The sequence below is a fragment of the Heteronotia binoei genome, chromosome 6, assembly GCF_032191835.1.
Source record: "Heteronotia binoei isolate CCM8104 ecotype False Entrance Well chromosome 6, APGP_CSIRO_Hbin_v1, whole genome shotgun sequence".
Classification (NCBI taxonomy): Eukaryota; Metazoa; Chordata; class Lepidosauria; order Squamata; family Gekkonidae; genus Heteronotia; species Heteronotia binoei.
The window spans coordinates 38,368,914-38,384,669 of record NC_083228.1 but is presented as its reverse complement, the minus strand read 5'-3'; positions in this window follow the sequence as shown (position 1 = coordinate 38,384,669).

The following is a 15,756-nucleotide window of genomic DNA, read 5'->3' as shown; positions in this document are numbered from 1 at the left end:
TCCGAGGTCACAGAAAACAATTCCACACCATCCTCTATATGACAGCCCTTCAAGTACTTGAAGATGGTGATCATATCACCTCTCAGCCGCCTCCTCTCCAGGCTAAAAATCCCCAGCTTCTTCTAATGTTAACTATGGCTGATTCCGCACTAACCTTGCTCTGCACCAGGCTTCCGGTTGTCTCCAGAGCAAGCTAGCAATTTCACACCAGCTGCTCCACACCACCATTTTGCACGGGGAAACCCCCCCAATGAGCTGCACTGCAGCATAAACCTGGGGGGGTTTAGGTTTACATTGTGGCGTGGCAAATTGCGGGTTTTCCCTGTGCAAAATAGAAGTGGGGAGCAACTGGTGTGAAATCGCTAGCTTGCTCTAGAGAGAAACGGAAGCCTGGCGCAGAGCAAGGTTACTGCGGAATCAGCCTATGATACCTTCCCCTTCAGCTTCCTCCCCTGCCTCCTTCTCCTGCTTCTCTTTCTTAAACAGCAGAGGTAACTAAGGCCTCATAGATCTAAGAAGCTAAGCAGGACTGACTTTGGCAAGTATCTGGATGGAAGAAATCAATAAACATAGTTGGAATTAATTAAAAAAATGGTATAATGGAGAATTGATCCATGGGTACCTCAGGCTCTGGGGTGCTATTTTTTGAGGTAGATGCACCAAATTTGCAGCATAGTATCCAGTGCCTCTTCCCAAAGTACCCTCCAAGTTTCAAAAGGATTGGACCAGGGGGTCCAATTCTTTGAGCCGCAAAAGAAGGTGTCCCTATCCTTCATTATTTCCTATGGAGGGAAGGCATTTAAAAGGAGCGTGGTCCCTTTAGATGTGATGGCCAGAACTCCCTTTGGAGTTCCGTTGTGCTTGTCACAATCTTGTTCCTGGCTCCACCTCACAAAGTTCCCAGATATTTCTTGACAACAAATAACAACAAATATTATTAATGGTTATCCACAATTATAAAAACATATGGTGCTTTACATATTTTCCATGGGGGCTTTTCCTATATGAGATACTTTCACTATGGGCTTTTTTCCATGTGGGCTTCTTTCCATGTGGGTTTATTTCCATGTGGGCATGTTTCCATGGGGGCTTTTTTCCTGTGAGCATTTATGTCAGTGAGTTTTTTTTTTCCTTTGGGCACTTTTCCTTTGTGCTTTTTTCCTAGAACCGAATATTACATGACTTACTCTATAATTATTCATTGGCACAAAATTAGATTATAATTTGAGAATAATTATTAATCATACTCCAAGCTTCATTTAGAATCCATTTTCATCAGTCACAAAAGAAAAAAAAAGAAGTCCTTCCAAAAATTTTAATTAGTATTTTAGAATATTACAATCAAAACATGAATTTATTTAATTAATCTTTGTTTTATTTTCTTTCATTTGAAGGAGTAGTAACAGTGTTATTTGTGATACTTTCCCATTATAATCAGGTTTGCCATTTTCCTGCCATTAAAATAATATAGAAGAAGAAGAGATTGGATTTATACCTTGCGCTTCAGTATCTGAAGGAGTCTCAGAGCAGCATACAATCTCCCTCCCCTTCCCCTCCGCATAACAGACACTCTGTGAGGTAGGTGGAGCTGAGAGAGCTCTGACAGAAACTGCTTTTGAGAGGAACAGTTCTGCAAGAACTTGCGACTGATTAAAAGTCACACCAGCAGGTGCATGTGGGGGAGTGGGAAATCAAACCTGGTTCTCCCTGATAAGAGTCTGTGCACTGGCACTCTGTGAAAAAATTCATCAACAAGCAACAAGTTTTCAGTGATTCCTATAGAGGTGTAACATCACTTCCAGTTTTTCTACAGAAGTGACCTCTCACCATCACTCAACATTGACCCCTTGTCCCCATCTCCCTAGACTTACAGTACTGGCTGGGAAACCTAACTATAATCAAATAAAGCAGGAGTCAAGTTGCAACAAAGTTTAATTCAGAATGTAAGCTTTTGTGTGCTAGAAATACGAGAGCTTACATTCTGAATAAAACTTTGTCGGTCTTAAAAGGTGCAAATTGACTGCTGCTTTGTTCTACTGCTTCAGACCAACATGGCTGCCCAGCTGAATCTATAATTAAATAAGTTTTTATCTTAACAATGTAATGCATACTGAAAGGACTAGCATGATCCAAGAAATGAAGTTAAAGATGGAACTATGCAGTGGAAGGAATGGTCTATGAAGAGAAAAGAAAATTTAATTATCAGCCGTTCTCATTAATTTCTGTGAATCAAAGTCAAGGCACAATGAATATTTGAGTCATGAGGCATAGCAGGCAGCTTTAGCCCTGACCTGTATTTACAGACTGGTCTGAGTTGGTACCTCACAATTTTGATATCTCTAGGTTAGGAGTGGCCAAACTTGCTTAATATAAGAGCCACATAGAATAAACACCAGATGTTTGAGACCCCCAAGACATGAACGTCAGGTGTTGGAAGGAAGGAAAGAAGGAAGGAAGGCAAATAGATGAGAGGAGGAAGGGAGAAGTGGAAATAATTCAATTTTAACTTTAAACTCCAAGCTGCTGGCTGGCTTGGCATGGAGAAGTGATTTAAAGAGACAAATTCCTTCTCCAAGCCAACTGACAGGGTGATAGGGGCTTTGAGAATGACACAACATGTGTGAAAGAGCCACATTTGGCTCCCGAGCTGCAGTTTGGCCACCCCTGTTTTACAAGATTATGCATGGGATGGTGAAAGTAGAGAAAGAAGTACCTTTCTCCCAATACAAGAACTCGTGGGCATTCGATGAAATTGCTGAGCAGTCAGGTTAAAATGGATAGAAGGAAGTACTTCTTCCCCAAAGGGTGATTAACATGCGGAATTCACTGCCGCAGGAGGTGGTGGCAGCTACAAGCATAGCCAGCTTCAAGAGGGGGTTAGATAAAAATATGGAGCAGAGGACCATCAGTGGCTATTAGCCACAGTGTGTGTGTGTATATATATACATAATATATATGCATATATATTTTGGCCACTGTGTGACACAGAGTGCTGGACTGGATGGACCATTGGTCTGATCCAACGTGGCTTCTCTTATGTTCTGTTCTAGGTCATTGACTCCTGTGTTTTGTTTTGTCTTTTGCTAGCAGATTTGCTGAATTTTTTTAGGAATTTGGCTAAATAAGCAGAATGAAAGATGACATGATTTACTGAATGGGTGCTAAAACCATACAAAGAAAACAAGAGAAAGCAAACAGACTTCACACTAACTTGATAAGGTACAGATCTATGGGAGAGGTAAGTCTGAATGTATAGGTTGATCTGTGCTTTGCATTGGTCTTTTTAATGAAGGTCCACCTTTTTCATACATATTTTATATGCCAGATGCTTTAAGGAATGCTTGCCTATATCACACAACCTTGTATCCTGAAGAAGAGTAAGAAGACTGTTTTATCACCGATATGCATGGTATTTTACTGAATACAGGAAGACAAATCCCTGCCCTTATTCAGGAAACGCTATAAAGCAAGAAGGAAGATGTGGACAAATAGTAGCCAAACATGTATTCCTTCCATTTCCAGCAGCAAAAGGCAAGAGAATATTTGAATTGGCAATGTCTGGTGTACAAAGTAGAAGAGAAGACGACCCTTCAGTGGACAATGAGAGGACAGTTAGATAGGATAGTGAAATCAGCACCTTCTCTTCTGTTAAGCATCACTCCAAATATATCTCCAGATTGCTATCTCAGGGCAATATCCTGCTCCTTTTCAGAAGTCTCTCCCTCTTTCTCAGCTAGTGATAGAGCTAGGACCCTAACTCTGTCTCTTCTCTTTACTATCAGGTATGTCAATTCCTGAATAAAGCTTTATCTACTCCTTAATCTGCTGTGTTACTTACTCTGACAACAGAGAGAAAGTCATACCAAAGGCTTTTTGGACAACATTGATTTGGAAGAAGAGTTTGAAGAAAATGTGAGCTGTGTCATATGTGCTAAAAAAATTAATAAGTCAATTAACTGAAGAAAGCAAAAATAACTGCTATGTAAGCTCATGGAGCCAAAATAGCAGCAATATTGCTGAGGCACATAAAGACTCAGGGCATTTTTGAAGATACAAAATGGGACTGGTTTCAAAGCTAAAAACAAAACATTTTTCTTCTCTGCTAATAGCGCAACCATACAGCATCTCAGGGGTCAAGTAAACAAAACTTGGGAAAGTATTTATCAGTCAGAATGAAAAATGGTTTTTATAGAATACTGTGTGCCAAACAAGCCATTATATTGCTTGGCTCTATTATAGACCTACAATGAGCCTCACTTTCCATAATCCTATTTTATGAGAGCTGTGACACAGTCAGTCACAGGTATACATTCTTCCTATGGTTTATTTATAACTTCTACCTAATCACCCCAATTCAATGGTGCCTTGCAGGCTCTCTGCATGAAACTCCCTATAGGCCAAGGTAAAGAGCTGTTTAACTCACTCGACTGAGAGTTTGCACAGTCATACCTGGTAAAGGTCTGGCAAGTTAGTTCCCTGTGGCTTTTTCAGCTCAAATGACAGTCTTCTGTTTCTCCAAGTTCAGCAGTAGGAGTTGCCTCCTAAAATATCCAGCCCTCACAGATAAAATAGTACTTCCTATGCAGCATGTGGATCATAATTGAGGAGTCTGACATTTACTGTTTAGAAAGAGGCAAAACTCTCTGTGCTTTTCAACTGCACTGATTCACACACTGCCAATGCTAAGAAAAAAAAAACGGCAAAATGATAACCTTGGGCTCCCCCAGTCAAGACAGGTGCTCCCATCAATCCCCCAGAAAGACTAATATGCAAGCGACTGTATTGGGGCTAGTATAAGGGTGGCTTTGACTCAGTTGTGCTTCCAGTAATAGAGGGGTTCTTACAGCTGGATCCTCTCTCATTCTTTAGCTGCCAGGGGGCAACCAGATGCTTGATCCATGACAACTAAAGCCACAACCTGTAACATGCAAGTGAAGCATTTCTGGATAGCCCTGGCCCATTTCCTCCAAAGCCGAGACAAAAATCCCCTTTCTTCTAGAGTGCCCACCCAACAAAGACTTCATGTGCTTGATGAGAATTTCTTGTAATTAGGATCATAGAATGCAATGCCATAAATCAGGGGTGTTAAACATGTGGCCTGGGGGCTGGATCAGGCCCCCGGAGGGCTCCTATCAGGCTCCTGAGCAATTGGCTGTCATCTGCTTCCTTCTCCCTCTCTCTTGCTTCCTTCTGCATCACAGCTTGCTTTGCAAGGCTTGTTCAATTGCACAGGAGCTACAGAGCAAAGCCTCTATTTTCTCCATTGGCTGAGGCTCCTCCCTTGGGGAGGAAGGCAGGGAAGGATAGCTTGCTTTGCCAGGCTCTCTCAATTGCACAGCAGAGCTACTGAGCCAAGCCTTTCTTCTTTCTATTGGCTGAGGCTCCCCCCCCCTCATCCTCTAGTGAAGGAAAGAAAGTGCCAGAGCTTTCTTTGCCCAGTTCCCTGGATCCCAAGGAAGAAATACAAAGAAAACACCTTTAAGACCAACAAGTGCTAATGTTTTAAGCATGTTTTAAGGTTGGTTGTTGTAGATTTTCTGGGCTGTGTGGCTGTGGTCTTGGCATTGTGAGACCTGACATTTCACCGTGACTGGCATCCTCAGAGGTGTAACCCAGAAAACTGGAGTTCTCTCTGGGTCAAATTTGTTTTCTGGGTTACACCTTGGAGGTTGCCAGTCACAGTTGCTGGCAAAATGTCAGGTCTCACAATGCCAAGACCATGGCCACACAATCCGGAAAATCTACAACGAACAATAGACTCCAGCCGTGAAAGCCTTCAATAAGATATGTTTTAAGGATGTTGGGTTTTTTTTAAAAAAAAATTGTAATTGTGTTTGTCTATGTCCTTTATAAAGTTTATATTTCTGCTACCTAATTTTAAATAAGTACACACATGTCCCAGTCGGACATGGCCCTGGCCCAACACAGCCTGGCCTGACAAGGTCTCATTTATGTCAGATTTGGCCTTCATAACAAATGAGTTTGACACCCCTGCCATAAATGATTTTGGCTAGTTAGGAATATAGAACGCATTCCATAAATGACTCCAACTGAGGGTTTTTTCATGTTAGTGCAGGTGGATGAGATGCCATAGGGTATGCTAAGTGATCTCAAAGACTTCGGTTGCATTTGAGGAAATACACATGCTACAAGTGCTTTGCACTGCAAATGTGAATGTATGAACACTATGCTGCAACATGGGTATCTGCTCTTAATAGGACATAAACAGTAGTGGCTTTAATTTAATTTAATTTTATTTCCATAGATTTATAGGCCACCCTTTCCCATAGTGGGCTCAGGGCGGCTTCCAACATAATAATACAATCAAAACAGTTTAAACAGTTTAACATTAAGACAATTAAGCCACAGCTCCCATTAGCTGAGACGGCATGGATGGTGTGGACAGATCAATTAGGCATACTTGTCCTAACCTAGATGTTCAAAAATCTCAGCTATATCGGTTTTAAGCAATCAGTGCAGGGGGGGGGGGTGGATTAAATTATAAGGACGTCCGTCTGCCTCAGCCATAGGCCCGGTGGAACAGCTCCATCTTGCAGGCCCTTCAGAATGGGAACAAATCCAGGAGGGCCCAAGCCTCCACAGGGAGCTGATTCCACCAGGTTGAAAAAGCCTTGGGCCCGGTCGAGGCAAGCCGGACGTCCCTTGGGCCAGGGATGGTCAGAAGATGTTGGCTGGCCGATTGTAATGACCTCCAGGGCTCATATGCGGAGAGATGGTCCTGCAGGTATGCCAGTCCCAGGCCGCACAAGGCTTTAAATGTCAGTACTAAAACCTTGAGGCGGATCCAGTACTTGATTGGTAGCCAATGCAAACTGCGCAGCATCGACCAACTGCTCGCCCTTACAGGCGATTCAGACAGCAATCGTGCTGCCGCATTCTGCACCAGCTGGAGCTTCCAGATCAGCCTCAAGGGCAAGCCTGCATAGAGCGAGTGTCAGTAGTCTAGTCTGGAAGTGACTATTGCATGGATCACTGTAGCTAAGTCCCGAGGGGCCAGATAAGGCGCTAGTTGTTTGGCCTGCCGAAGATGGTAAAAGGCAGGACGTGCAACAGCTGTGATCTGGGCCTCCATAGAAAGAGTGGCATCCAGTATCACACCCAAGCTCCTCACCTTCTGAGCTGGCACAAGAGATGCGCCATCCAGAGTGGGGAGCCAGATGCCCGATCTTAGCCTGCTCCCCCTAACCTAAGTACAGGACCTCCGTCTTAGTTGGATTAAGCTTCAGCCGGCTCAGTTGCAGTCAACCGCCCACTGCTTCCAGCGCCCTGGTTAGATGATCTGGGGCAGAGTCTGGGTGGCCATCCATCAACAGATAGAGCTGAGCATCATCTGCATACTCCACCAGCCCAAAACCTCTGGCAATCTGGGCAAGGGGGCGCATATAGGTGTTAAATATAATCGGAGAGAGGATGGCTCCCTGTGGTACACCACACTCTAGTGAGTGATGCAGGGAGGTCTGCTCGCCAATTGCCACTTTTGTCCCCAACCAAGGAGGAAAACCACTGTAAGGCAGCCCCCTGGACTCCAATGTCGGCAAGGGAGTGGGTCATTAGATCATAGTCGACCGTGTTAAACGCTGCTGAGAGATCTAAAAATAATAGCAGCGCTGACCCGCCTTGATCCAGATGCCTTCTAAGGTCATCTGTGAGGGTGACCAGAGCAGTCTCCACCCCATGACCAGGACGGAAGCCAGACTGGAAGAGATCAAGGAAAGATGTATCTTCCAGGAAAGTTTGAAACTGCTCCACCACCACTTTCTCAATTATCTTGCCCAGAAACGGTAAATTTGAGACTGGGCGATAATTGGCTAAGACCAGTGGTGGCTTCTTCAGAAGTGGGAGAACCACTGCCTCTTTAAGCTTTTTTGCTTAATTTTGCAGAAATTAAATGCATATGTGTTGGCTTCTTTGAAGATACTTTGATATAAGACATATTTCTTACGAGACCAACCTCTGCCTTAACTTGTATACTCCAGAAGCCTCCTCCATTCTTGGAGGAGGAGTAAATCTGGTCTCTCTCACATTCTGAATTGGTAAATAAATAAACATGAATAGCACAACTAAGCAGGAGGCTACAAACCCCAACCACGTAAAAGGATTTTGCAACATGCCCCAATGTGGAAAGGAGACAATCCTAACAGAGGCCAACATCCTCAGTGCAAAAGAACCCCAGACATGCTAACCAATCAGCAGAGCTACACAAAAAGCTCACCACCAAAGATGATTGGATGATAGATCTGCCTTTTAAAACTGCCATTTATGCCAATCCCATTGTTAGCTTAACAGCTTGAGGGATGGGTTTAATTAGATTATAAAGAAGCATGTCTGTTTCTGTTTGCTTACTACCATTTCTGGTGCCCTATTCGCTAAGCACAGGAGCAAATTTCTTATGTTCTTATGTCCAACCTGGCAGCACTCTAGCCAGACAGAGGCAAATCTTTTGTTGGCATAAAGGCTGGAAGTGCTGCTATCTGAAAGAAGATGGAAGGGAGACAAGTACCCCACTTTCACCATCACCCTGGATGTCAAGCAGCATCAGTACTGCAAACCTGTTACACCAGAATGAGAGACAGAGAGAGACTTTGAGTCATACCAGATGAGATGTAATTGATGAAGCATAAAGTCCCTAAGAATTTGATCACAGGCTGGAATTCTGCTTCCTCTTGAAACCAATGGAAACAAATAATGAATTTAACAAAGAAAATGAACCCTGAAGTTGAAAAAGAAATTCAAACCAACCAATGATGAAGATGAGAAAAGGTAATGAACATTCTCACAGAGTTGCTGCTGGACAGCTCCATTCCAAACTTCAAGTTCTATAGCATACAAGTGAAGGCTGCGTAGACTCCAACTGGTGATCTCCAAGCCATAGGATGGGTCAACTTCTTCTCTTCTATAATAAAGAAGACCATAGCTCTTTACCTGCAAGTATAATTAGGAGATGATAATAACCAAACTCCAATAGAAGCTTGGATGAACATCTGGACCTACCAGTTTGTGCTGACATTTAACCAACTTTTTAGTTCAATTACTCACAGGATTAAGTTTCATTTAAATTTCATTCCCTTGTAGAGTTTTCAGATTTCCTCTGCTGAAATATTTATAGCATATTCCTAGCCAAGTTTACTCAGGAATAAGTATCCTTGTGCTCAGCAGAGCTTACTCCTGGGGAAAGGCACAGATTGCAACCACAAATGGTTGTTGTTGTTCAGTTGCACAGTCGAGTCCAACTCTTCATGACCTCATGGACAAAGTCAAGCCAGGTCCTCCTGTCTTCCACTATCCTCCAAAGTCTGCACAAATGGTTAGCTGGTTCTTTATACTGAACAAAAAGTGCACCAGATAGAGATTTCTCTTTCTAAAGCATACGTAACCTTAATTAAATGGAGTCTTGTGAATTAATTTGTTTTGGGTAGAAAATTAAGAATATTACATATCTGATTCAGGTTGGATGATTGCAATTTTTTTGTGGCAACAAAGTATTAAATTAGCTGTGAAATTCAAATTAATATATCTATTTGTCATAGAAAAATGTCATTCTGCTTTCTTCTTAATATTTACCAAAGCTGTTTGTCAAATATAATGAACTAGTAAAATTCCATATTTATTACCGGGGATGGTGGAATATCTGGGCTGTATGGCCATGGACTTGGCATAGCAGTACCTGATATTTCTCCAGCAGCTGTGACCAGTGTTTCCTGTAAACTGAGTTATTGTGAGCTAGCTCACACATTTTTGTTTTAGCTCAGGAAAAATAGCCCCAGAGCAAACTAATTTATGCAGTAGCTCTCAACTTTAATGTCAGTAGCTCACAAAGTAGAATTTTTGCTCACAAGACTCCATAGCTTAGAGGGAACACTGGCTGTGACCCATGTGAGCAAAAATTCTACTTTGTGAACTACTGGCATTAAAGTTGTGAGCTACTGCATAATTAATGTGCTCTGGGGTCATGCTTCCTGAGCGAAGTCAGAAATGTATGAACTAGAGGCTAAAAATCTGAGCGCTAACTCAGCCTAGAGGGAACACTGGCCATGACCAGATCCTCAGAGGTATACCTGAAGATTGCAAGTGATGTGAAAACCTCTTCCTGAGATCATTGAAAGCTGCTGCCAGTCTAAGTAGACAATACTGACCTTGAGAGACCAACAGTCAGACTCAGTATAAGGTTACTTCATGCGTAGGTGTCTACAGTGTGTGTAAGAGATGTGCTTCTAAATTGCCAGTGGCACCTAAGGACTTAAGTCACAAGCTTGCAAGAATGAAGATAAAGAAGAATATGACTAGCCTTGAAGTGTGACATGAATTATGAATGCTAATAGAGAATGAACTATTTCTGTCCATTTCTTTTCTCAATAAATAGCCTTCTATATTTTTAGGCCCTGTGCATAATCAAAAGGAAGAAATAACAATAGATTAGAGTGTACAAAAATATTTTATGACAACTTCAAGACATAAATGAACAATTACTGGTGGAATTTTGTCTTTAAAAAGGGGCAGACATTAAAAAAAAATGACGAGAGAAGGCTAGAGAGAGATACAGTGGGTTTCTGTGTGACATTTTAACTTGTTTTAATAACAGAAAAGGATTACTGCAGGCTGAAAGAATGAGGTTTGCTCCCACAGCTTCATTTATCATCTTGAGTGAGTGACTCTATGGTGCTCCATGGATTTCAAAATGAGTCTCCAATACTGCCCCTTGCTGATTTCAATATCCAAAACTAAAGCAGTTACTGAGGCAAAATGTACATTAATTGTTTAAATATTTTGATGTTTTTCTGTTCAACGTCTTGTAGACCTTTACTGGTTTGGAAAGGTGGCATAAAAATGTTTTAAATAAAATAAATTAATTAATTAAAAGAGGAAGTAACCAGGCTATTTTGCTGGGTTTTTTGTTTTTATTGCACCACCAGGTTCTTACCAATGAAGCTCACTCAGGCAAATGCCAAGCTGCTCAGAATGGAAAATACAGGAATAAGCTATTCTTCTTGCAGAAAGATGTTTGCCACTGAAATATTTGAAAGACTCTCTCATTCACTTTTACCTAGCATACATTTTGTGCATGCACATGCACACACCAACCATGTACTGTGTTATTTGTGCTATCAGTAGACAGCACTTTCCACACCTCATTGTGTAGCCTGCCCAGCCTGATCATGTCCAAGAGCCAAGGGGGCAAGAAGGGAGGTGCTGAGTCTGTGAGAAGGGTGTATCTGGCCCCATCAACACATTTGTATGCTTATCTCTGAACTGTGGATTTGCACCACACTGAAATGGCTCCCATGGTGCATATAGTGGGCCCTGAGGGGGAAATGGCTCCCATGATAGGCATGAAGTTGGTGCCTGATGGGAAAAGAATCAAAACATACTTTGACAGAGGGGGCCACTAGCTGTTAGCTTCTAGTTTTATGTGAATCGACCATCACTGTCTGGCCAGGAAGACCATTAGCATTTCTAAAGTGTTGCTGGGCTGAAAGGAATTGATTAGCTTTAGGTGTGAACTGACCGTTTCATTGATTTTGGCCAGGGAGGGTTGTTGGGTGAGGCTGAGACTATGCTAAAAGAGAAAAGTTTTTTTTTTAAATTTAAATTTTATTGAAACATTTAAATAAATTTGAAAAAAATGAAGATGCTGGTTTTGAACAATCCAAACCTCCAAAGTACTCCACAAGTAAAGTTAATATGAAGTTTATATAAATTATATAAATGAAGTCTATAAATATTTGTTGATGAGCCCTGACCTGGAATAGACACACATGAGCCGCTCAGTCAAAACAAAACAACAGCAGCGTCTTCATTCCTTTGCACAGTCTGATCCACTTAGCAGGTTTCCTCAGAAGTTCCACTGTGCTAAAGTGTCCTTTGCCTGCCCCCTCAAGAAAAAAATTCCTAGCTATAGTGCTGGGCCCAATCCAGATACAACCCTAGAAAACAGCCTGCAACTCACAAAAAGCTAATAAGAAAATTACAGGCCACATTCCGCCCCCCCCCAAATTATCCTTCTCATTTTTATAAGAAGAAAAGTCCATCTCCTAAATAGGGAGGGAGACTGATAGATTTATTTTTCCTAAGAGAAGCTTCACTTGAAAGAATCTCACCAGTCAACTGGGGCAATTAGTGTGTTTTCCATAAATGAAGGATAATAGCCTTCAATGTATAGATGTGCTTTTAATAAATATTCATAACAGTTACAATTATACCCATTTACAACACGAGATGTTGCTACAGAGAGAATTATGTTTTCATAATGTTTCTTTGAAACATTCAACCATGAATCTCTTGAAATGGGGAAGGGCAAGCTGCATAGTCACGACCCAGTGTGTTTCTAGCACATACAATCAGGGGCACAATAGCTGTACAAACAAAAACTATGGCAGCAAAACCCAAAGTCACTCACTGGCAAAACACCCTCGTGTTAGCCATTCACCAGTTGTGCCTGGTGACTGCCCAGTATCCATTCCCCTTCCCCATGAAACCGGGTAGCCAGGAAACAGAACTAGTTCCAAGTTTGGTCAAAAGAGTAGGCTCAGGCCTTGTTTCCTCTTTGGTACAGCCCCTTTCTCTGAACCACACCTCTTCCCTTGGGCCCCTCCTCTTGTTTTTTTTTTTTAACCATAACATCCTTTTCCATTTCAGTCTGCTTACCAAAGTAAGGAGAAAGCATATAGCATTCTATTTTCTTGATTTAAGAGACAAGACCACCTAGGCTTCCCAAGAGAAGACTGCCTAGGCTTCCCTGATGTAGGTTGAGTGCTTCCATGCACACAGACTCTGTAACACTGTGTGCAGCACATTTGTATCTTCTGTCCTTTTGCCACTGATGAAGAATGTGGTGAGTGTATGTGTGTGTAATGTCTGTAATCTATCCAATCACAAAGGCATAAACTATACAAGGCCATGGACACATAATACAGAGTTTTCCTGTGCTCCTCTTTTTTTCCCCTAGCCCCCTTCTGACCCTTAGAAATATCATTCCCAGGTTGCAGGATTTGCATAGAGAAACAGCCACAAGGGGGGGACCCAGAGTGAAGGAGTAAAAGAGGGTGAAATGGCTCCTCCTTGCTGTCCTGCTAAAGTAACTTGACTAAGGAGAGGGGTTGATTTTTTTCTGCTTGACCTTCCACATGAGGGCTCAGTTCTGGGCCCAGTACTTTGCAATATTTTTATAAATCATCTGAGTGAAGGGGTGGAGGACCTACTCATTAAATTTGCAAATGATACCATATTGGGAGGAGTAGCAAACACACCAGAAGATAAGAGATAGAATTTAATGAGATCTGGAAAAGTAGGCGAATGTGAACAAGACGCAATTCAACAAGGAAAAGTGCAGAATTCTACATCTCTGTAACAAAAATGAAAAGCATGCATACTGGATGAGGGACACATTTCTGGATGGCAGTGTGTGTGAACAAGATCTTGGGGTACAGGTGGACTGTAGGCTAAATATGAGCAGTCAGTGTGATGAAGTGGCAAAAACTGCTAAATGTGATCTTGGAGTGTATCAACAGAGGAATAATATCCAAATTGCAAGATGTAAGAGTCCACTGTACACCGCATTGGTCAGGCTGGAGTTCGGTGTACAGTTCTGGAGGCCTCGTTTCAAAAAGAATGTGGACAGAATGGTGTAGAACAACAAGGGTGATCAGGGGCCTGGAGATCAAGCCCTGCAAGGAAAGGGAATGTTCAGTCTGGAGAAGAGGAGGCTGAGGGGGCACATGATTGCTCTCTTTAAGTATTTGAAAGGCTGTCACTTAGAGGAGAGCAGGGAGCTGTTCCTGTTGACAACAGAAGATAAAACTTGCAATAATGGGTCTAAATTATGGGTGGGAAGGTACTGGCTGGGTGTTAGGGTTGTTTTTTCAGGGTTTTTTTTTACAGTTAGAGTAGTTCAGCAGTGGAATCAGGGAGGTGGTGGGCTCCCCCTCACTGGCAGTCTTTAAGCAGCAGCTGATATTCCTGGTGCTTGGAAGGGGCAACATTGTGAGGGCTTCTAGTGTCCCGGCCTCACTGATGGATCTCCTGATGGCACCTGGGGTTTTTTGGCCATTGTGTGATACAGAGTGTAGGACTGTATGGGCCTTTGGCCTGATCCAACATGGCTTCTCTTATGTTCTTATGATGTTTTAGGCTTATCAAGCTTTGAGCTGGGGTTGAGACTAGATGGCCTCTGTGGCCCCTTCCAACTCCATGATTCTGTGCATTCTTAACGTAGCTCTTAGTCACATCTCTTTTGGGAACCTTGCAGGACTAGCTGGGCTCTAGTCAAATGTCTTTGAAAGTAACTTCCATGTCTTTAAATGTAACTTTCTACAAGTTTGTGAATTCAAGACTGTGGCCTCTGCCGTCTCAAGGCACCAGTGTCCTTCACATGTGCCCCACTTCAAGTTGCTTAGTCAGACCACATTAAATTCTTTTAAATCTTTTATCAGATGTCAGTCAGTCCTTGCAGCTTCTTTCCTTTAATATTGACACTTCTGTTGCTGCAATCCCCAGAACTCCGTGCACCATTATTCATATTCAGGCTTCTGCTTTTAAAGCCACTGTCCTGCTTTGTTGCTGTCACTATTTGACATCCTAATATTGTCTACATTAAAAAGCTTGAACTATTTTTACACTATCCTTTTGCTTTTTTTCCCCCACCAGGGGCTTCCACCCTTCCTATTCCTGGTTCTTCCTAAATTAAAGCTTCTCAGTGTGTTTCCACATCCCGTAGCTTTTCTGTATGATGGGGGCGGGGGTGACAATTCATTTCCAATGACATCTTAAAAGGGCCTTTTTACTTGCCTTCCCTACAATTTCATTGAATGTGATCTTTTAAATTGGGGATTAAAAGTTGTTTCTGATGTTTAGCAGGGAGTATGTCCAACAATCTAACTCACCATGTTTGACCATGGAAAACAAACAGGAGCTGATCCCCAGGTCAGCTTGGATGAGCACTGAATGACTCAAACAGTGGCCTAAGATGCTTGCACCTGATTTTTACAAAATGTACAACTCCAAATATATCAGTAGCCATTAATGTTGCTAAGGACCACATAGGTAAACACTGGATAACAGGTACTTGACCACAGTCAATATTTGGGGTAAAAAGGACAGCTCTCAATTTGCTGGCAAGAAATAAAAGAGTTTTCATATGAAAGACAGCATCAGCTAGTTGGAACCTTTTGTTCAGAGTGTCTCAAGGGAGTCATCCATTTTATCCCCAATGCTCTTAAACCAATATGTAAAAAAAAATTGACTGGTTGCTGAGAACTTGTCTCCAACATGTGGATGATCTCCACCTTATAGTTCACTATCTCAGGATTAAAAAGTAGCCACATAAACAAATGAAGCTGCCTGATACTGAATCAGATCATTGGTCCATCAAAAAAAGTACTTTCTACTCAGACGGGCAGCTGCTCTCTGGGGTCTCAGGCAAAGGTATTTTGCATTACCTACTGCCTGGCTCTTGAACTGGAACTACCAGGAATTGAATCTGGGATCTTCTGCCTGTCAAGCAAATGAGCCACAGAAATGGCAGGTGGTCATTTCCTCAGAAAGCACTTTCCTGGGAGCACCTTCTTGAGGGGTCATAACTCAGATCCTGTAAATCTAATCCTTGCCAGATTTGGAGGACAGGCAGAGGAGAATCAGTTGGCGATGCCATCAAAGTTTGATGTCTCTAGCATGCTGGGGGGTCATTCTACCATCTCACAAACCTTACAAACCATTTCATGAGGTGGCTAAAATAAAAGTTGT